Here is a 21,373-nt window from a genome sequence, read left to right as displayed (position 1 = left end):
AACATCCTTCTTCTCTTAGCGCAGAAAAACAAAAAGTTGGGAAAAGAGAGGACATTTTCCTCCTGGCTCCTTCGTCAGCCACAAATGATATCTAGGTTGGATATACTTCAGGTTGGATATTAGGAAAATTTATTCTCAGAAAAGTGGTGAGGTATTGGAACAGGCTGCCCAGGGAAGTCGTGGGGTCACCATCCCCAGAGGTTTTCAAGAACCATGTAGATACCGTAGTGAGGGACATGGTGTAGTGAATATGGTGGTGATGGGCGAATGGTTGGACTAAATGATCTCAGTGATCTTTTCCAACCATAATGATTCTATAATTCTATGATTCTTTGATATTCCTTACCTCTGAAAGAACACAGAAGAAAACACTTGGGGATAGCATTCAAGAAGACGGCATGAGAGTATCTCAAGGGAAGTAGCTCTTCCAAGTATTTCTAGCTGTGTACTAACCATTGAGGCATAGTGAGGATATCCATTAGATATCACAGAAAAAAAAAAAAAAACCTCCAGACTTGTAAAAGCAGATATTTTACATTGCTAACCACTGTATTGCAAAAATAAAAAGCAAAAGAATAACAAAACCCAGCAACAACAAGGTAACAAAGGAGACATTTGAGGCATTTTATCTCTCTGTGCTGAATAAACGCAAATAAAATAGATGCAAATAAAAGAAGAGGAAAGCTGATTTTTTTCTTTCTTTCTTTCCTTCTTTCTTTCTTTTTTTTTTTTTAATACGTGAATGCAATAACAGGCCTAGCAATGGCTACATCTTTGCGTAGGATCATCCACTACGATTCACAGAGCATTTTTTGAGATGGACACAAACATTTACTTGTAAATTAGCCAGCGGTAGGTGCCCACGCATCTTCACAGATTTAATGTAATTTAAGGGAAGCATATTAGAGATGTGGAAAACAGCACAAACCAAGTTTTAAATGTACTCCCTCATGAAAAAACTTCATAAAAAAAAAAATTCTAAAGGTTTTTTTTTTTTTAAAGCTGAAATGTTCATTTCTTACATAGCTTGCTTACAGGCAATAAAGATAATAGTGTGGCGTGAATGTAGTCATCTGTATTACAGAGAAAGGAAAACAGGAGCACAGAAAGTTTATTAAGGAGAATCCTTTAAGGTTTCAGCTTACAGACTCCGAAATGAAAGGCAGACAAATTCTGCTTAAACTCTATGGGGAGTTAGAACTAAGTAATGCAGTTGTTAAACTAGCTGAAAGCAGGAAGTAACTTTTTTTTTCTCTGCGTATAAAGACATGCGGGTGACCAGAACATACTAAGAACAGTAAGGAGGACTCTTAGGAAGGTATTTGAGTGACTTAAACTAATAATTTCATTTCTTCACCAATAGCTCTATGATAATACTATCATTATTTTCATCCTTCAATGTCAATTTTAAATTCTAAATACATTACCTGAAAAGCAAGTGGTGATGTATGCTGCATTTTTTCATGCTGAAGTTAGATGTTCTAATAATTATCTGTGTAGTGCTATGGTCAATTACATACATAACAGGGCGGGAGAAACTGACAGCCTTGTTTCTATCATGAGTTAAAGTCATTAAGCCAGGAGGTTCAGTGCTTCTTTTTCACAAATTTAGCTTGATTTGCTGTGGTGACTCTATTCTGTTACGTTTTTTTTTTTTTTTTTTTAATGGGATAGTTAATTAAGTAACTCTGATTTTTAATATGGTAAGATGTACTTCTCCATATTGGACTTTTGAAGCATTCAGAGTTTTGAAGCATGTCTTTTCAAGTAATTGTGGGACTAGGAAACATCATGAGTTCTGAAACATATAGGCTGTTTGTGAAGTGTTATTGTACTGTGTACCTTATGGTTTCTACAGTACTCTCTATACGTGAGAGTATAAAAGAGGAAAACTGCTAGCTATTATACACACACCCTGAAAGTATTCTGTTTGAAATCACCTTGTTAACTCACTAAATGGAGACAAATTAAACCTATTATAGAAACTTCCATGGAGATTTGCTTCTTTCTGCTTTTTTCTAGTAACATACAGTGGAACTTAAAAAATTATGAAAATACATAAAAATAGAACAATCCAATCCATATTTCCTGAAAACTTTCCAGGTAGGTATTTCAAATTTTAAAGGTTTTTGCAAGCTAAAAGAAACTATTTTGATTTTGTTGTATGTTTTCTGGCAGCAAATGCTTTGCTGGTTTATAGAATATGAATGTTAGTTTTATTGGCTTCATTTTATATCAGCAGAGAGAAAACAAACAGCAACCACTTCTTGCTTAGGAATGTCCCTGAAAAGGAGTTGTCTTAGCACTGTATTTTTGATATATAAACTCAACCGTTATATTTGTATCAATTATTTACCCAAGGATTTTAAGAAGGCTTAAAGAATGTCTTTTAACTGAACTTCCCTGCGAGTGCCCTGTGAGCATGAGCATTCGAGTGCCCTGAATATCAGATGAGTTCTGTGCATGAGGAATCTGAATCACAAGGAAGACAAATCAGATTAGTTCTCCACGGCACCAACAATGTGTCATCAGGTTTTGTGACCAATCTTCCTATGGCTCCAAGCCACAGCAATCTTTCCTAAGTATTTCATTTAGAGAGGATTTTTTCCTGACATAGCAAAGCTAGAGAAACCACTGGAGTTCCCAGGCCACTTCTTGCAAAGCCTGTGTTTTAATTAACATTTAGCTAAGGGAACTTGTGCAAGTATTTTTATGGGCATAGCTAAAATCCTCCTGCCTGATGAGTGACAATATTACATCTCTCTTCAGCAGATGGATTAAATGGGAGGTATGTTGGGATTCAAATGATGAACTTGGCTTCAGAATGTTAACTATTTCATACCTAATACAAAGATCACACTGCTTCACTTTCCCACTATCTCTATTACAGGAAATAATAGCTGCCCTTTTTAAGGAGCTGAAGGGGAAGGACTTCAAACACTTAAAGGTAAGAGCTGAAAACAAAAACATTGATCCTGCTGGTTCCATTTTCTTCAGTTTATATTTCTGAATATAGTAATAACAATAGTGCCAAAGAGACTGGTTCATATTCAAAATTTAATACCATTTCCATTAAGATTGCTGTACTAAAAGCTACCTACAAAAGAGGCAGACATTTTTGTCTTATGCATACAGATTCAGGACAGACATAACATTTCTGCTAAGAACTAAACTTACCCAGTCTAAAAATCTCTAAACGAAATAGAAGAAACTTGTTCTTTTTCTACGTTAAAACAATCTGTTTTGACTTTTCAGTCCAAAAGGATGTTTCTTGCTAAATTTCACTTTAGTGTATTAAAGACAGTTTTAGGGAAGTGTGCTTGCAATCCTGAAATGAAATGTGATATGACAGGTCAAATTAAAGATCTTTTTCTCTACCTAAGATAACTTTTTCCAAGTTTCTTGAGCCACCAATTAATTAAATCTGCATTCTGTATGCCCTCATCTGCTCTACAAAATGCATAGTCTGTGAATATCAGAGGGTTTATTCTAGCAAGTTACACAAGGCCCTTAAGAGTCCACTGACTTCAGTGGTATTTGGCAGCCTTCAGAATCTCACTGGAGAATAGAAAGAATGAGAAACTATTTGGGGAGGAGTTCACACAGGGAGAAGGATCATTTTTAAAGTGACTTGAGAGATAACTTCATATTCTGAGAAATCTCACACACTGTGACCTTTCATCGTGGTATTTAAAACTAAAATGTACAGTGGACTTGAAAAACTTAATGTAGGAATGGATCCTGAAGTAGACTTTTGTAGCTTTAGTTTCTGAAGTACTATATGCCATGCACAAAATAAATACAGCGTTTATTTGCACCCTATTTCTTGCCTTTCACTGCAAATTCCAGCTCTATCCAGGAAAGCAACAACAATAAAATTGGCATCTTATTTTTGTCAGGGCATTAAATAACAATTCTGAGACTCATCTAATCTTGGAATCAATGAAACAATGATGTTAAACAGTGTTTTTTCCTAATATTGACCTCTGAATAACACCTCTTGTCACTGATGTCCATCTGGATAAGGAACCTTTGGCTCCAACACACTGAATGAGACCATCTAACCAATCTCTTTTCCACAAAGTGGTCTATCTATCAAAATCATGTCTCTCCACTTTAGAGACAAGAATACTGTGTAGATAATGCTGTAGTAAAGTATAATGGAGGAAGGATATTTGTGCCAACAAAATCTATGTCTGCTGCTGGAACTTCGTCACTGCAGGCACTGAACACCTACATAACAGTTGTTCTGATAGAAACCTTCAGGTGACTTGCAAAGTAGTAATATCTGCTTTAGACATATGGCTGGCCCATGCAGAAGCCATTTCTGCTTTGACTAATTCTCATTGCCATCCAATTTGGCCTGCTCGTCCCAGGCATTTATGATTCTGGAGAATTGCCCTGGTTTCTCTGCTTTAAACCCATCTCTGTAACATGGCATTAATAAATACAGACCGTTCCTCTACAAAGATAGTCACAATAGTCCCTTTAAATCTACTCAGCTGTAAAATTCTTGTACCTGTGCCAAACTCTACTGTTTAAGGAGACATAAAGAGACACAATTAGAACAATGTAATTGAATTAGATATAGAAAAGCATTAGACTGAATACAAGAGTAACTGAGTTCAGAGGGGCTGCATACGGGTATAGAGTTGGAGGCACTGGAGAACTGGGTCCTCAGGTAGAGAAAAACGGAAGAGGGCAAAATAAAGTCAACTCTAATTAGCTTACAGAGTCGCATAGGAAGCAGCCATATGGGTCTGTGCAGCAACAGCTCTTTGAAGTGAATTAATTGCTTTGACCTGGTGCTGATTACAGCTTGCAGAGAAGGTGGGGCAAGTTTGTCTTGTGGGGAGGCAACTTAAGAGAGGAAGATGCTGAACCTTAGAAAACAGTGACCACATAATTCCTGGGGCAGAGAGAACTTGAAAAGTGACATCTTTAAATCCTAGGCACAATACATCTTTAATACTTCAGTAGTTAGACTGGATGGATACATGTCATAACTGATTCTCCTACTTCAGCTACTTTACCTACCTTCCACCATATCAAACCAATGCAGAACGATAATGCTGTGTTATTGATGACAAAACTATATACTCTCCTAAGTCTTCCAAAACTTCTCACTCAGCTGTTTACTTTACACACCTGTGCATCTTCTATTTGCTTGAAAAGAAAGAGACACTGCCTTAGTCATGAGATCTGCCTAGGTTTGACATAGTGAAGTATGGTACTTTTGTTTTAATCTCAGCTCTGCCCAAGATCAGTTTGGCCAAGCTGATGTAACCTCTAAATGAGATACATATCTTGTTTTCCCTAGTGGCAAAATAAATAGGCTTCTTTCAAGTAAAGTTTAGAACAAAATGTCTAGACTGTTTTTGTGAAGTGAGGTGAACCCTGGTGAGCTGGGGGTACTGTACATGCTCTGCTACATAGCAAAGTGTGTTAGCTTCACAAAAAGAAACCCAGTGCTCCCCAAAGCTAAATGGTTCGATCACCTGGGGAAATGTAAACACACTTTTTCCCCTGTCATTAAATTTCTTTTGTTCTTCAAGCAAAATGGAAATGGTTTGATGGTGTTATGTTGCCATGAGTTCTTTCTCCACTTTGCCCAACCAGACTGAGACTTTGAAGAGTTGGAAAGGAAGAAAAATGTAACATATGAAGACAGATTCCTCACCAAATTAAATACTTTTTCTCAGTTCCTGGATTAGTTTTGTTGTTGCGTCTAACAAAATCAGTATCATACATTATTTTGAACAATAGTATTCCTTAAAAGCCACTTGAATCAAAACTTTGGAAATTGCATTACTTCTTCATCAGGGTATCTGAAATTACCTTAGTGATTTCCTTTACAAACTATAGTGAATGCAGTGATTACTATTAGAGCTGATTGAGATGAAAAATAAATTATTTGGGCTTCCATAGACATTTTTAGCAAGGGCATAGCTTATATTTCCAGTGAATGAGCTCCACTATAAATAGATGGATTTACATCTTCTGTGAAAACACATCTCATGTGGGAAATGTCTACATTTAAAGAGCTTTACATATATACTTTCATCCATACTTAAGGCTAAAACAAATCCAGAATATAGCCTACTGTAGGTATTCAGTGAATCACAGTACAATTTCTTGAAGGGGTTGTTTGTGTACCCCCAGTGATAACTCTTAGTCTTCCTGTTGTGTGATAGATTGCAAACTGTTTCTCAGATCCAATTGCACCTGGAGTTCAGCTAATTTGGAGATCATAGCCTATGACATTCAGCTCAGCTGAATCTAGCTGTCAGCTCCAGCTAATGTAGAGTTTAATAAATATTTAATTAATAGGTGGTTCTTTAAAGATGCTGCTGCAAACAGGGTGCACTTCCCAGTTTACTTTTTCTGGGAAATCAGTTACTCAGAGTAACATACAAGTTAAAATAAAATAAAGTAAAATAAAAGAATTACATTAAACTTCCTTCTTAGCCATATTTTCTCTCTTATCTATTTGTGCTACAAGCTCCATAGGACCTTCCCTTCTTAAGTTTCCCAGCATGGAAAGCTCTCAGAATAAAATAATCATAAATTAAACATAAAAATGTTTAATAGCTCTTGGAGTTTCTTTTTTTTTTAATTTTTACCATTAATGTTCTATTAAAAACTTCCTATCTATTAAAGTATAAACTAGAAATATATTTTGGGGAGGTAATTTTTTTTTTGTCACTTTCAAAGAAAATATTTGTCTAAACTTCTATATGAGGTCAGACAAAACAGAAGACCAGGCTGCTCATGAGTTACAAGCAGAGCAGTTGACTTCATGCCTCAGGATGCACGAAACTTCAAATCATACCCCCTGCCTTGGGCTGGTTGCCACCCTCCAGCTCAGGCTGCCCAGGGCCTTATCCAGCTTGGCCTTGGTCTCCTCCTGAGAAGCCAACTTCTCCAGGCAACCTTTTACCAATGCTTTATCCTGTTGAGACTACACTACCCTGTGACATTTTTGAGCTAATTCCCACAGTGTATAATTCTATCACATGCTCTAGATATAAGAAAATCCTGTTTTTTTTGTTTTTTTTGTTTTTTTTTTTTTTTTTTCCCCTGTGCTACTTAGTTCTAAGATTTGAGTTCTCATCCCATTTCATTTCCATGACTGCTCTTATTTCATCCCCAACAGCAAATCAGTCAGAGACCTTTCTGCAAACCTCCTAAGATATATGGAGGAAATATTTGAAAGTGTTGTAAACTTCATGGAAAGAATATTAAACATATTGAAAGCTGTATTTATATTTCAGTTAAGAATGACCAGCACCTCAGCAAAGCAAGGGCTTCTTGGACTGTGGATGCATACTTACGTGCTCAGCTGCATCCAGCTTTCAGTGGGGTGAGACTTGATGTGACCAAGAAAGGTGCTGGGAGGCAAAAGGTTGTATAGGATGGAAACTTTCTGGCTTTGGAAGTTGGAAACTTGTCTGAAGTAAAGTGGAAACTAATAGAAGGGAGCTGACTTCTTCAGTGTCTACATTTGCATGGTTGCCATTACCAAATTGTAAAAGGGTTATTAATGCAACTCCGTGAGTTTATTTCTCCCTTAGGGTACTCACTAGCAGCAGACTTTATAGCCTATGCTGGTAAAACATTGCAGTTACTGATCTACTGATATTAATGCATATTCACATTTTCATCCTTCTGTTCAGTTACATTTCAATAGAAGAAACATGTGTGAGTGAGCTTGGAAGATATTTACAGTGAGATATACAGCACGACTGTACATGATAGAGATAACTGCATAATGCAAAGTAGCTGCACTGAACACATGAAAATATACAGTGAAAGAAGGGCATCTTCTCTTAAATTCCTACCTTATTAAAGGTAGTTATTTGTTCTAGCATAGCACCACCAGAAAAGTTACAATGACAAAGCAGAAAGAAACAAAACAACTTGATTAAACATAGCATAAATGGGGGCGAGGGGGGCGGTGGGAATTGTCTGACTAACACACACCACCTAGACACAAAATACATCTGATACATCTGTCTTCTCCCTAGGGAAGAAAGGCAATACTCCAACACTTAAGCTTAACATTCTTCCAGTAATTTAATGGATAAGCATTAAAAAAGAAAGAAAGAAAGAAAGAAAAATCCTTTATGCAATTTAGAGCAAAAAGCCAAGTCTTTATTGAAAAGGAAATAAAGGAAATACATAGCAATTGTACTTCACAATAGGCTGTTTTTATATACTTGTTCAACATGATGCCTAAAGCAGCCCTCACAAAAATAAATAAATAAATAAATAAATAAAAATCTTTAATGCATTTCAAGCTTGTTTATTTATTTATTTATTCTCTTTCCATGAAAAGAAGAAATTCCTAATTTCACAGAAGGGACTGTATACAGACATATTTGATGTGTTGGAGCCTTTACACTAACGCTCACTAAGTATAGAGTGGTAGATCAACAATATTCACCTCTAGAAGCCATCAGAAAATGAATCCTATTCTATCAGACTAGAACTTGCATTTGCTCTTCAAGTGATTCACAATTTACAGGAAATTCATCACTGGCTACTGAGGCATCAATAATCCTCTTTTGGCCCCAAAACTCACTGATGGTACAGATATTTGTTTCAACAGCTGTAACAGCCAGTCTGGGTTTAGTAATGTGCATTCTGCTTCATCTGGAAGAGCTAATCCAGCCCTTCCATGAGGAAATAATATGAAGGTTGAAATCGTCATTATCTCTTCTCCTGTTCTTACATCATATAGACAAGGTACTTGATGACCCAAATCTTCAAACCTTTCACTTACCCTGAACAAAGGAATATGTGTACTCATTTCAAAAGCTGCTAAAAGCAGTAAAAACTGTGCTGATTTCAAAGACACTCTGTGTCGATGCCACGTTCTTTAACCATGTGATTTAAACACATCTGTAAGTTAAGATGCAGTTGTTATGGCTAGTAGGAATGTAGGCAGACACCTTGTGCAGCACTCTCTCACTTGTAGTGGTGAGATCCGACCTCATTATATTGGTATCAAATAAAAAGGATGACATTTGGGTAATTAAAATTTTTCTCGTTGATAGTAAATTGTTAAAAAATGGAAATTTTCTTAGAATAAAGAAAAAAAAGTTGATGTGGATGGATGAGGCAGAATAAAACATAAAGAGTGAGTGTGCTAGTGAGATTTGGTTGTGATTTTGCTGTTTATTATTGCTACACACGACTTCTTCCTTTACAAAAGACACTATCAGCCTGTACAAATGGTTTAAGCTGTATACTTAACGGATGACTGGAGTTTTTTATTTATTGACTTTGTAGTAATTAATAAAACAACTATTAGCTAATGAGCTTTAGTAGTTGCAGAGAGTTAACACTACATGTCCAACGTTATTAAATTTGGAAGTGTACATTAAGCCTTGAGTTTTGCAGTGAGACAAAAGTGGTTGTAGTTACTACATTGAAATCACTTCAGTTATCATGCTGGCTCTGAGATTTTTGAGAATCTTGAAAAGGTTTATTAACTGTTTATGAAAAAAAAAAAAAAAAACAAAAGCAAAAACAAGAACAAAAACAAAAACAAAAAAATTTCAGCTCTGTCTAGACAGAAACCTTAGAGTTGGAAGGGACCTTTAAAGGTCATTTATTGCAATTCCCCTGCAATGAACAGGGATATTCACAGCTAGATCATGTTGTTCAGAGCCTCATCCAGCTTGACCTTGAATGTCTCCAGGGGCAGAATATCCACCACATCTTTGGACAACCTATACTAGCTCTTCATGACCCTTACTGTAAAAAACTTCTTCCTTATATCCAATCTAAAGAGTATCCCCTCTTTAGTTTGAAGCTATTTCCCCTTGTCCTGTCACAAGTTACCCTGCTGAAGGGTCTGTCCCCTACAATATAGTGCCCCTTTAGATACTGAAAGGCTGATATCAGGTCTCCTCAGATTCTTCCCCAGGCTGAAGAGCCCCAGCTCTCAGCCTGTACTTGAAGGGAAGATGTTCCACTCCTTGGATCATTTCTGTGGCTATTCTCTTGATGCACTCCAACAGGTCCACACGTGTTTTGTACTGGACTGGAGAACTCTTCATCTGGACACACTAGTCCAGGTGAGGCCTCACAGTACATAGCAGAGAGGCAGATCCTCTGCCTCAACTTGATGGCCACGATTCTTTTGATGCAGCCCTGGATATGGTTGGCTTTCTGGGTTGTGAGGACACACTGATGGCTCATGTCCAGCTTACCATCCACCAGTACTCCCAGGTCCTTTTTGACAGGACTGTGCACTATCCTTACATCCCCCACGAGATTCTCTATCTCTACATCCCATCGTGGCAGGGTTGCCATGACCCAGGTGCAAAACCTTGCATTTGGTTTTCTTGAACCTCACAAGGTTCAAATGTGTCCAAGTCTGTGTAGATATCTCTGGATGGCATCCTGTCTCTCGGATATGTTGACTGCACTACACAGCTTGGTCTGTGCTCCAGACCCTTGTCAAGCTCCTGTGAGGAAAGGCTGAGTGACCTGGGTCTATTCAGTCTTGAGAAAAGAAGCCTTAAAGGGGATATTACTAATGTTTACAAATATATGAAGTGTGGGAGTCAAAGGGACATGACCAACATCTTTTCAGTAGTCTGTGGGGATAGGACAGTGGGAAATGGCCATAAACTTGAGCATAGAAAGTTCTGTATCACTATGTGAAAAAACTTCTTCATGGTGAGGATGACAGAGCACTGGAACAGGCTGCCCAGGGAGGTTGTAGATTCTCCTTCTCTGGAGATATTCAAGACCTGACTGGACACCTACCTGTGCAGCTTGCTGTAGGGAGCCTGTTTTGCAGGGGAATTGGGCTCGATGATCTCTAGAGATTCCTTCCAACCTCTACAATTCTGTGATTCTGTATCATCCACAATGTTGCTGAGGGTGCACTCGATCCCACAACTGATGTCATTGTTAAAGATGTTAAAGAACATGGTCTCAATACTGAGCCCTGAGGTCCACCACTTGTCACTGACCATCATCTGAACATTGAGCCATTGACCACTACTCTTTGGCAGTGGTCTCATGGACAATTCTTCACACATCAAACTGTCCACCCATCACATCCATATCTTTATGATTTGTAAAGAAGTATGCTATGGGAGTTCACCTTCCAACCCATTTGATTTGCAGATTTCAGATTTTTCAGCAGATTGATTTTCACTTCACGCTCACAGATATGCTATGGGATCTCTGTCCTTCACATCCTTGTTGTCCCAGTAAGCCACTTAGAAGGGATTTATGGATCCAAGCTCTAGTCTCCTATTTATCAGACAAAAAGTGAAAATGTCTACCAAAATATTCAATACTAGCCTTTATGTAGTTGCGCAATCAGAGGAATGAAAGATAATGTTAAATCTGTATAAATGTATAAATAAATGTATATATAAATATATATACAGATATATAGTTTTCCTTTCCAGATTAGTGTCAAGGTAGAGAATTGTGCCAGAACAGAAAAAGTGGAAGATACAAGGGGTATGAAAAGGATGAAATATCTTCTTGCAATACCAATGTTGGTTCCCACCATTGTAAATTGATTATGAATCCATAGCACCCCACCAGAATGATGTAGTTGAATGAGTACAGCATCAAATCACACACACAGGACATCCAGAAAAATATATCATTCTTTCAATAGAGGCAGTATCTCCAAAATGGGTATTTCTTCAGCAGGCTCAAGATGTCATCAAACAGTTCTTGCTGGTTTTGTAAAATCTGATCAGAATCTCTTTTCTCTGCTCCTTTTTACTGCCATTCCTTTGTGTTTCCATCCAGAGTATTCATCTTGATTATTCTTTTTTATCATTTTGTATCATCAGACCAGCTTCTTTATTTTCTCTTTCATTACTCATATGAATATCTCTGTCAGTTGCTGCGACTGCCTCATAGTACATATTATTTTCTGTTGCAAGGACATAAAATAACCCTGAAATTTGAACAAATGTCTGAAAGATTCTGACTATTTTTGTTGGTAGCTTAAAGTAATACTATTGTTTTTTTCTTTCTTATTATACATGAATCTACTAAAATAAGCAATACAGTGTTCAGGTTATATGGAAGACAGAATGAACTCTTCAATTAAAAAGTGCTAAGTGCATTCAGTCAAATTTTAAAGTTTCTTGTTTTTTTGCTGTGCTGGTTGAAAGCTGTTTTTCAGTTCAGTTCAGCCACAACACAGGACATGGTTATATACTGCATTGCATTTTCTATAGGTTGTAGGAAACATTGAGCCTCAGATGGTTTTCATATGTCTTTGACTGCATTTTATGAGTTTTGAGGTTGTCACTGTTGCATTCCCTAGAGTTGCAGCAATAATTCTACTCTGTTGGATTAGGCATCTCCTCAAACTTATAGTTATGTTTTAAATTCAGAGCACTGGACAGCTGGAAGTTGAGCGCAGTATTAGGTAAAGTTCTGAAGGATTGTTTCCATTGCTTTCTGCAGTCTGCTGTTTTTCTTTTATATTAAAAATGGCCAAATAATTTTTCTTCCATGATTTTGGACCACGAGTCACTGCAGCCCAGGACTTACGGAGTTATGCAGCCATCCATGAAGATGATTTCTGGATATACTAATTTCAGCTGCAAATCACAAGAGGCTGTTCCTCTGTACTTAATACCAATAAATTTTGAGGAAAACAAACAAAGCTTTATTTGCTCACTGTGTAAGTAATTATTAGATGATAGAAAATATTTTATAAAGTGAATGGAAGATGCATCATTTGACTTATTTAAGACTGTTTCAGGGAAAAAACTGCATACATAATGTTGGAAAAAAAAAAAGGCTTTTGTCAGATGTAAACTCTGTTTATCAATGCATGCTGTTAACTTCTAAGCCTTTATATAAAGGCAAAATGTGATTCGGAAGTTACTATTATTATTATTATTTACTTAGAGCTTCTAGATGCCTTTGTAACGAATGATGATAATAATAATTTTGGTCATGCACTATTGAAACGAATGGTACTGATATCCCATTATTTTTAACAGCAAAAAATCAGGCTATCTACTGTTTCCTTTGTAAAAAGTATAAGGAACTGAATAATTACACAATAGAGTACACACACATAAAATTACTTTTAGGGGAAAGTTGACATGTGATATTTCAAACTCAACATTTGCCTTTCCATAATATATATACTATTTAACATCTATATTACTAATTTCAAGTGAGTTCACACTTTACATGTATACTTCTGTCCCTAAATAGAAATATGTGTTTTCTGTTTTGATGATGGGTCCAGTATGAACATACTTGTTCCAAATAAAATAATTTATGTAGTCTTAGAAGGCAGACTTTTCTTCTAGCCTCGAAATGTGATCATCAACATTCATTTTATTTGCTCTAAATAAATTATTCAGATCTTATTTACCATATTATTAAATTTTAATTGTTCCATTGCATTTTCTCAAATGTAAACAAACCTGTGCAAGAACAAAACACTGCTTAATTATGGCAGCTTCAATTGCTCAACAAAAGAGACATTGCAGAGAGGAATTTTTAGGTTGTCTAATTCTTCCCAAAAGGCAAATACAGCTTTCTCAAAGATATTGCCTACTAATTTTGTTACATATCCACAGCAGTAAGTTTTCTGAAGATCTTGCAAAAGGGAGCATTTAAAGTCTTGATTTTTTTTTTCCTTTAAGATAATTACACATTAGTAGAATTTTCCTTTGTTTAGCACTGCCCAGAAACTTATATTAAAAGTGATAAGTACTGCATACGAGTATAAACCAGAAAGAAAGAACACAAAACCCACCAAACAATTGTAACAGAAGATACCTGTGTTTTGCCTCTTACAGCTACTGAACAAGTGTTGACTTCATATGTTGCCTACTATGAGGTCACAGCACAGTGTTGCAACCAACACCATATTGAACATACTAAAATAAAATCATAGAATTCTTGAGGTTGGAAAGATGAATAAGATCATCTAGTCCAACCATCATGCCATGCCTGTGATTGCTCTAGACCATGTCCCTCAATACAACGTCTACCTGTTTTATTGAAAACCTCCAGACACAGTGACTCCACCACCTCCCTGGGCAGCCTGTGCCAATGCATCACCACTTTTTCCAAGAACCTTTTCATAGTATCCAACCTGAATCCATTCCTGTGCTGGAAAAAAGCACTTGCCTCACTGAAGATTTCACTCACAGGGCATACTGGAAGGCAAAGCTATACATAGGTGGCCTGCACTCAGCAAACCAAGTCTGCATTTCACCGTAACTCACATATCATATAGTGGTGTGATTCTCCAGGAGGTTCAGGCAGTCAAGATAGTGCATGCAAGTGAACATGCAGCCCCATGAGATGAAGCAATGACCGTTTCTTTTTTTTTACATTACTTTCAGTAGCAAAACTCTAATGAATGAGGTGTGAAGTCTGGTCCTAGATACATGTCTGTGAAAGAAGCCTCTGCCTGCCCACGTGCATTCAATCACATTAGAGCAGGACTCTGAGATGGTGGAATGTGAGCCAGCAGAAGTCTGGTTTGGACTTTGGTATATAATTACCAACTTGTGCTTCAGCAAGTAAGTCCCTGAAACCATTAAAAGCAACAGTGAGACCACAGTGGGACTCATTAGTGAGTCACAGACCTAAGTCCATGTGCTTGAATGGTTCCTGAGCTGTCTTGGAGCACAGGAAAAACTGTCACATAGTTGTCAGTCTTCAGCTCTTTCTGACACGCCTGTAGAAACCCTACCAAGGACTTAAGATCCTGGAGTGTTAACAGGTCAGCTGGAATTTTTTGGTATAAATGTTAAAAAATGTGTGGAAAACAGTTGGATAGTTGGTAGACAGAGCAGGACGGCTGTTTTGTGTGAAAGGAATGAACAGCACAGTACTGTAACAGGGACTCCAACAACTTCAGCATTGTTTTTCATTTAGTGTATTATACTCTCATTTCATATGCCTCAAATTATGGACAAAGAAGCACATTTTTGTTCATATTTAGCCATGATTATAGAAGAAAAAAAAGAGTCAGTGTTGCTGTTGGCAAAATCCAGCTGTAATCTAGCAATCACAGCTTCTCAGAAATAGTCTCTTGCCCTATCAGAAAATACATGTGTGGTCTGATCATAGCCAGAATGTTTGTCTGGCATTTCTCCACTGTTCTCATCTATGGCTAATGTTTATGACTACTTTTGCACAGCCCTGGGGGCCCTCTGTCCTTCCAAATATGTCTTTTCCTCGATGATAGATTAAAGGACTCTATCTGTGACCAAGTGTTCTGCTTTACTATTGCTATGCAGGACTATACTATTGCTGATCCAGAAAATAGGCCTGAAATTCAGAGAAAATGTATGGTCCCTACATTTGTTAAAGAAATAGCAGAAGGCTAACAGAGCTGCAGATAGCTGTCTGCTGAACATCCAGACTTCAGTGACTAGGTGTCTGCAAATTGATGTAAATCTTACCTCCTGTAACTCACCTCCTTGTACTAGAACCAGACAGTAGATACTGTGCTTCAGAGCTGGATCCCCAGCTGCAAGCTGGGAGACAAGAAGTAGGAAGTTCTGAGAGCTAATGCTACAAGGTATTTAGCTGAAATTATCTTACAAGAGGGAGTGAGAGTTATCAGGAGTCAACATCAAGTAGATCCTCTGGAGCACCAGGTGAGACCAGAAAGCAATTACTGCCAGCTTGTGATCTGCCCAGTCCATGTGTGCAAAATTTAAAGAATTGGGATTGCCTGGGATGAATCTCTCATTATGCAATAGCAGTTAATTTTTTTATTTTTTTATTTTTTTATTTTTTTATTTTTTTATTTTTTTATTTTTATTATTTTTTTTTTTTTGTATTGCCAAGAAGACACAAGACATGAGGTTGAACAGCAGAATCAAGATTTCTTACAATACTTTTTATGGGCTTGCTTCAGGTTTTTATTTAGACCATAAAAGGCCCACAGGAAGTAGAATGAGGAACTTAGAAATTGTGATTGCAGGGTGATCTATGACCATCAGTAGTGTCACTCCTAAAAGAAGGATTCAGGAATCCTTCTTGCTAAACCATGAACACTGCATGATGCTCCGCTGATGCACCAAGTCCCAGATCCATAAGGTATCCATCTAGCCACATGATGGCTAGATCAAACACTACACTATCTCCTATTACTAGGTAGTACAGCAGGGCTAAACAAAAGATTTGTCCTGTCAGTTGAACTCTGGAGTTTCAATATGGTCTTGGGCAATACAAAGTTTTAATGGTGGTGTCAAAGCTAATGAATGGCTAACAAGTAGAGCTGCAATATCAGTTGGATGAAATGAAGACCTCCATGTTCTTTACAGTTCTAATTATAACATATGCAGTATGTTCAAACCTAGATAAGAAATATTCATTTCAGCTCTGCTGCCTGCCTGAAATAACCTGAATAACTCTTCTCTGTCTGTTGTATTTGCAAATCTAAATATACCACACAAACCCATTCAGTTTGAATTACATCTGGAGAGGAACCCAAACCTCAGTCCTTAGCTCCCACTGCAATTTTATTTTGCAGATGAGAATCTGTGTATGGACAATTTCAAATACAAATGATCATTTATTGTAAGTCTGTTCTGAGTCATCTAAGTAAGAGTGGCTCTAAAATTGAGTGTAATAAAAAAACGGTGTGACTGTTGCATTTTTTTTTAATGGTTGATCTTTAAAAGAAACAGAAAAGATGGGAATGGAATCATCGAATCATTAAGACTGGAAAAGGCCACGAAGATCATATACTCCAACCATCAAGATCTTCAGCGTTATTTTCATCTTTATTTTTGTTCAAAAGTATTATGCTTTCTTTTGATTAAACCTTATGCATTTCATTTTTAGCCCAAGTGAAATATTTAATTTTATTATAATAATTATTATCATAATAAATTTGCATGTAACTTTTTTTTTCAAAACAGATTTTTTTGAAAGAAACATAGGAATCTTTCTAACAACTTTTGTAATCAAAATGAAATCAAATTTGCAGATGTTTCTCCCTTCCAAATTTATATTTGAAAAAAAAAAAAAAATTGTCAAAAACATTCCCCAGAGCTAGTCACATGTACCTGCCAGACTGACATTTTCATCTGAAAGAATGGAATTTTCATCACACGTGATCCATAACACTGACCTCAAGCCATAATTTATGTTGCTAATAATGTGTTCTTGGAAAAAAAAATAATACAAGGTGAGGCTGAAGGAAAGGTTTGCTTGTCAGATGCCATGGCAGCAAGCAGAGTTTGACAGCAGGGAGCAAGGGGTGAAGAGGAAAGAGACGGCTGTTATTATGTGTTATGTTCCTCCATGAACCGAGGAAGACGGACCCACTCCAGTAGTTTCAGCTGTTCCCCCTTCAGCCCAGGATGCTTATCCTTGAACTGTGACACTGAGCTGAGAAGTAATGGCATTATTTTGCAGACTGGAAACTCGACAGGGCAGGGACTATCTCTCTGTTTGCACTCCTTCAGCACTGAGCATAATGCAGCCTTGGTGGAGACAGCCTCAGGACAGTGCAAACAATCATATAAATAACTCCTCATGCACGAGAAAGCCTCACTGGAAGGTTTAATTGCTGTGACAATACCAACATCTGCTCCAGTAAGAGCCTACTTGTATTCCTACATCACATTAGCAATTTGGGATGATTCTCCTTGCGTGTTGGCATCTAAAGTATATTTTACTTTGCCTACAAAGCTCCCCTGCTGTCAAGTGCTTCAGCTTTCCTCCTATGCAGCATTTTTATTCTAAACACACATTTTTAAGTGCAGCTGGGGCTAAGTGACCAGCAAATCTGATTACTGTGAGCGTACAACGCCTGACATCCTTTATGCACTTGATTCTTGACTCAACACAGTGGGGGCTAATGGGAGCTGTGAGGATAATGCCCTGTGTGGCAGGTTGAGAGCACGGCTCTGAAAATTAACATGGGAGGCTTTCCATCTTCATAAGGCTGTTTTTCCAGCAATGACAGTGATGGGTGGTGTGTAATATCAGCAAAGATCAGACCATGGCACAAACAGAAATCTTATGATACCAATGAAGGGGCTCTTGAAGACCTTGGATATTGTGGAGAGGACCTAAAGTCTGACTATTATAAATTAAATAACATCTCAAAAAATCATACTGATTAAAGAAGAGGTGGCAGAGAGTTACCGTATTAAAGTTCTTTCTTTTATCCATCAGAAAAAGAGTGGCTGTATGTCTAAAAGAGAAAGCTGGAAGAGTTATTCACTGGGATTTCGTACAGATATTCTGAAAACTCTTGGAGACAGCAACATTTCTTCCCTCTAACTCTATGCACAATCAAGTTAAATTAGTAATTCTTTCAAGGAGGGGTGATCCCTTGTTGTGTGTCTGCTACAGTTGCAACCTGGCCTGTGAAAATATGCTGGTGTTTTTAATAGCTCCATGATGAGATTTGCTATGAGAATGGCTCAGTGAAAATGCTTGCACTGTGTGGGAGGTCAGACTAGATAATTTTAATAGGCCTTCCTGAACATGAAATATATTATCAAACAGCAACAGAGTAATACAGGCAGCAATTATTTTTGTAATGAGAATGGTGATTGTGTGGACAGCATTGAGCAAAAATAAATGAGAGCCAGAGAATAATAGCAGGCTTCTGTAACATGAAAAGGAACAAACATTCCTATAAACAGAATTAGCATTGTTCATGCTTCATATTCACGCATAATTTTGCTGAGCTGTCACCTCTATTTTGCAGAAGAAACAAACAGGAAAGAGAGTTGAAATGGATGCCCAAGAGCACACAGTGGAGTGCTGGGTGAGAGTTGCATTTTCTGGCACTCAAACCACTTCTACCAGCTCCTTTTTCCCCCTGAGACTTCTCACTCACCTGGAAGTTCTGAAGTACATTGCGCTGGTGAGTTGCCCCTCTCTTGACCCACCTACTCCCACCCTGTTGAACACAGTGATATCATGGGGACCTCTGACAATCGTTGTCCCTCACATCAGATCAATGTGATGTCTCAGGACAGCTTGGACAGAGGGAGACCTCTGCATTTATACTGTCTTCTTTTTCTTGGAAGTTGTGCTGCTTCTGTGTTCAGGGATTATTATTCTTTCCTTTCATTGCTAGACACACATTTCCACACTGGATAGTTTTCCCTGCCCTCACTAGCTACTTGAGACCAATTTGCAGATGCTATGCACAGTGGCTATACGGCCAGAAGCCAAGTTACCAGCAGATGTAAATCAGAAGCTGCAGCAATTTGCATCAGCTGATTATCTGATATGACTCTAAGTGTGTCCTTCCTTCCATCCCCAACACAGGATGCTCTGTCTACAGGATGCAATAACAGTAAAATGCTAGTAAGATTAAAGACCCTCTCTAGTAACCTTTTGCAATCTGGTTTATTAATTGGACCATGGGACTCACAAACCAGTGTGCTTTTACCTCAACTACTAATTATCTGGCACTCAAATCCGAAATTAAAAACCTTACACAGATGATTAGAATCTTAGGGGTACATGATTCTCTCCTGTCATGTTAAGGAGACAGACTCATTCTGTACATACAAAACTGGAAAGAAGATGACAGGAACAATTTTACTGCATTGCTGTTAACACTCATGACACCCATGGAATCCAGGGGAAAAAAAGATAAGACAAAAAGAAAAAGAAAAAGAAAAAGAAAATGAAAAAATTAAACTACAATAGTGATGTTTTGGCAGTCTGTGAACAAGTGCACTTATACAGGGCTATTAATAGATTAAGATCATGTCTACTGTACTCCCAACAGCTATCTAAGGATCCTGAAGTGTACTCATAATAATAGCAATGTTCAGTTATAGAGTTTTATATCTCCGAAGTACTGTACAAACATTAACTAATTGATCATCAGCACCACAGTGATCTGTCAACATTAATCAGAAATACCTTTTGAAGAAAGACCAACCCTGTATTTAACTTGTTCAGGTGGCAGAGCTATTCCTTGGAGGGCCTTGCACTCTGGAGGCTGAGTGCCTTCCTACTGTAAAATTAAGTGTTGTAAGAAACACCTGTTGTGGATGCTCTGTTTTCTCATTTGACCTCTTGGAAATCAATATTAGAAAGTGAAATGCTTCCATGCTACGAGGTTTTTGCATCACATCTGTATATCCTACTTGTGATTTCTAAATACATGCATTTGTATAAATCTGTACTAAAGAAAATACTGACAAGAATTTAGTGTGTTCTGTGGGAGTTCCTACTTGGTAGATGAACATCTTCTGTGTCTTTAAATGATTGCACTATACAAACAGAACAAAATTCTTTACTATTCAGCACCTTTACAGTAGCAAGATTTGTTTCCTTTGACTGTGAAAATTAAGTAGATCCAGAAATAGGAACTACATTTTTCTTCCTTTTCTATTGTTATGAGTCATGATGTTCTTTTGATGATGTTGACATACCAGGAAACGACTCTCAGAGTTTGCCTTGTGTGGTTTCTATTATTTAAGTTGTTGTGGCAGTGTCTTTTTAGCACATGGTCAACTTAAAACATAGATTCATAGAATAACCCAAGTTAGAAGGGACCCATAAGGATCCTTGAGTCCAGTTCCTGACCCCACACAAGATCATTCGAAAATCAGACCATATGTCTGAGAGCATTGTCCAGACTCTTGAACTCCGGCAAGATCAGTGCTGCGACCACTTCTCCAGTGAGGTTGTTCTAGTGCCTGATGGCCATCTAGGTGAAGAACCTTTTGCAGGTATGCAACCTGAACCTCCCCTAACGCAGCTTCATGCTGTTCCTGTGGTTTTATCATTAGTCACCAGAGAGATCAATGCCCGGCTCTTTGCTCCCCCAAAACTCCCTCAGATTTATCAATCAGATTTATTCCATCTGTCTCACCATACCAACTCTGATGGAAAGGACTGCCACAGGATTCCATCACAGTTGTTGAAGTAGGTAATAATATCTCCTTCCTTGGAGAAGGAAGCCACCTGGACACTGTCCTGAGAACCTGCTTTAGGTGTCCCTATTTGAGTTGGAGGGTTGTACACAATGATTTTCCTCCCAAAATCAATAATTCTGTGATATACTAAATAAAATAGGAAAAAAACAAAACAAAACAAAAAAACCTACGAGTCTTCAGCACTATCTATGCAGAATCTAGTGACTATTTTAAGACAGAAATACATGCAATAACACAGAGGTAACTATCCATCCTCTGAATACAATAAAAATTAAAAATCAACATATTTGCACAGGTTGTTAATTATGTGACCATGTAGTGCTCTTCTGAACAACCTGGTTTCCCTGAGTACCCTGAAATGTAAAGAAGCAGAATGTTCTTTGCACATTCTTACTCAGTGTGTGGCCATTTAAATAAAATAAATATATTTTTTCTAATTTTATTTTTTATTTCACTACACA

At 37.5% G+C, this 21,373-nt stretch overlaps 1 long non-coding RNA gene across 1 annotated transcript; it reads left to right on the top strand.

The window, feature by feature from the left end:
* Positions 1-1,206: 1,206 nt before the first annotated feature.
* LOC146545837 (uncharacterized) lies at positions 1,207-18,868 on the top strand. The gene is made up of 4 exons (XR_014881297.1): positions 1,207-1,318; positions 2,023-2,103; positions 2,891-2,947; positions 18,716-18,868. It is a non-coding gene; the product is annotated as an uncharacterized LOC146545837 (long non-coding RNA).
* Positions 18,869-21,373: the final 2,505 nt, after the last annotated feature.

The sequence above is a fragment of the Meleagris gallopavo genome, chromosome 1 (genome assembly GCF_905368555.1).
Source record: "Meleagris gallopavo chromosome 1, MGAL_WU_HG_1.1, whole genome shotgun sequence".
Taxonomy (NCBI): Eukaryota; Metazoa; Chordata; class Aves; order Galliformes; family Phasianidae; genus Meleagris; species Meleagris gallopavo.
The sequence above is the reverse complement of the archived record's forward strand: the minus strand, read 5'-3'. Positions and strand labels throughout refer to the sequence as shown.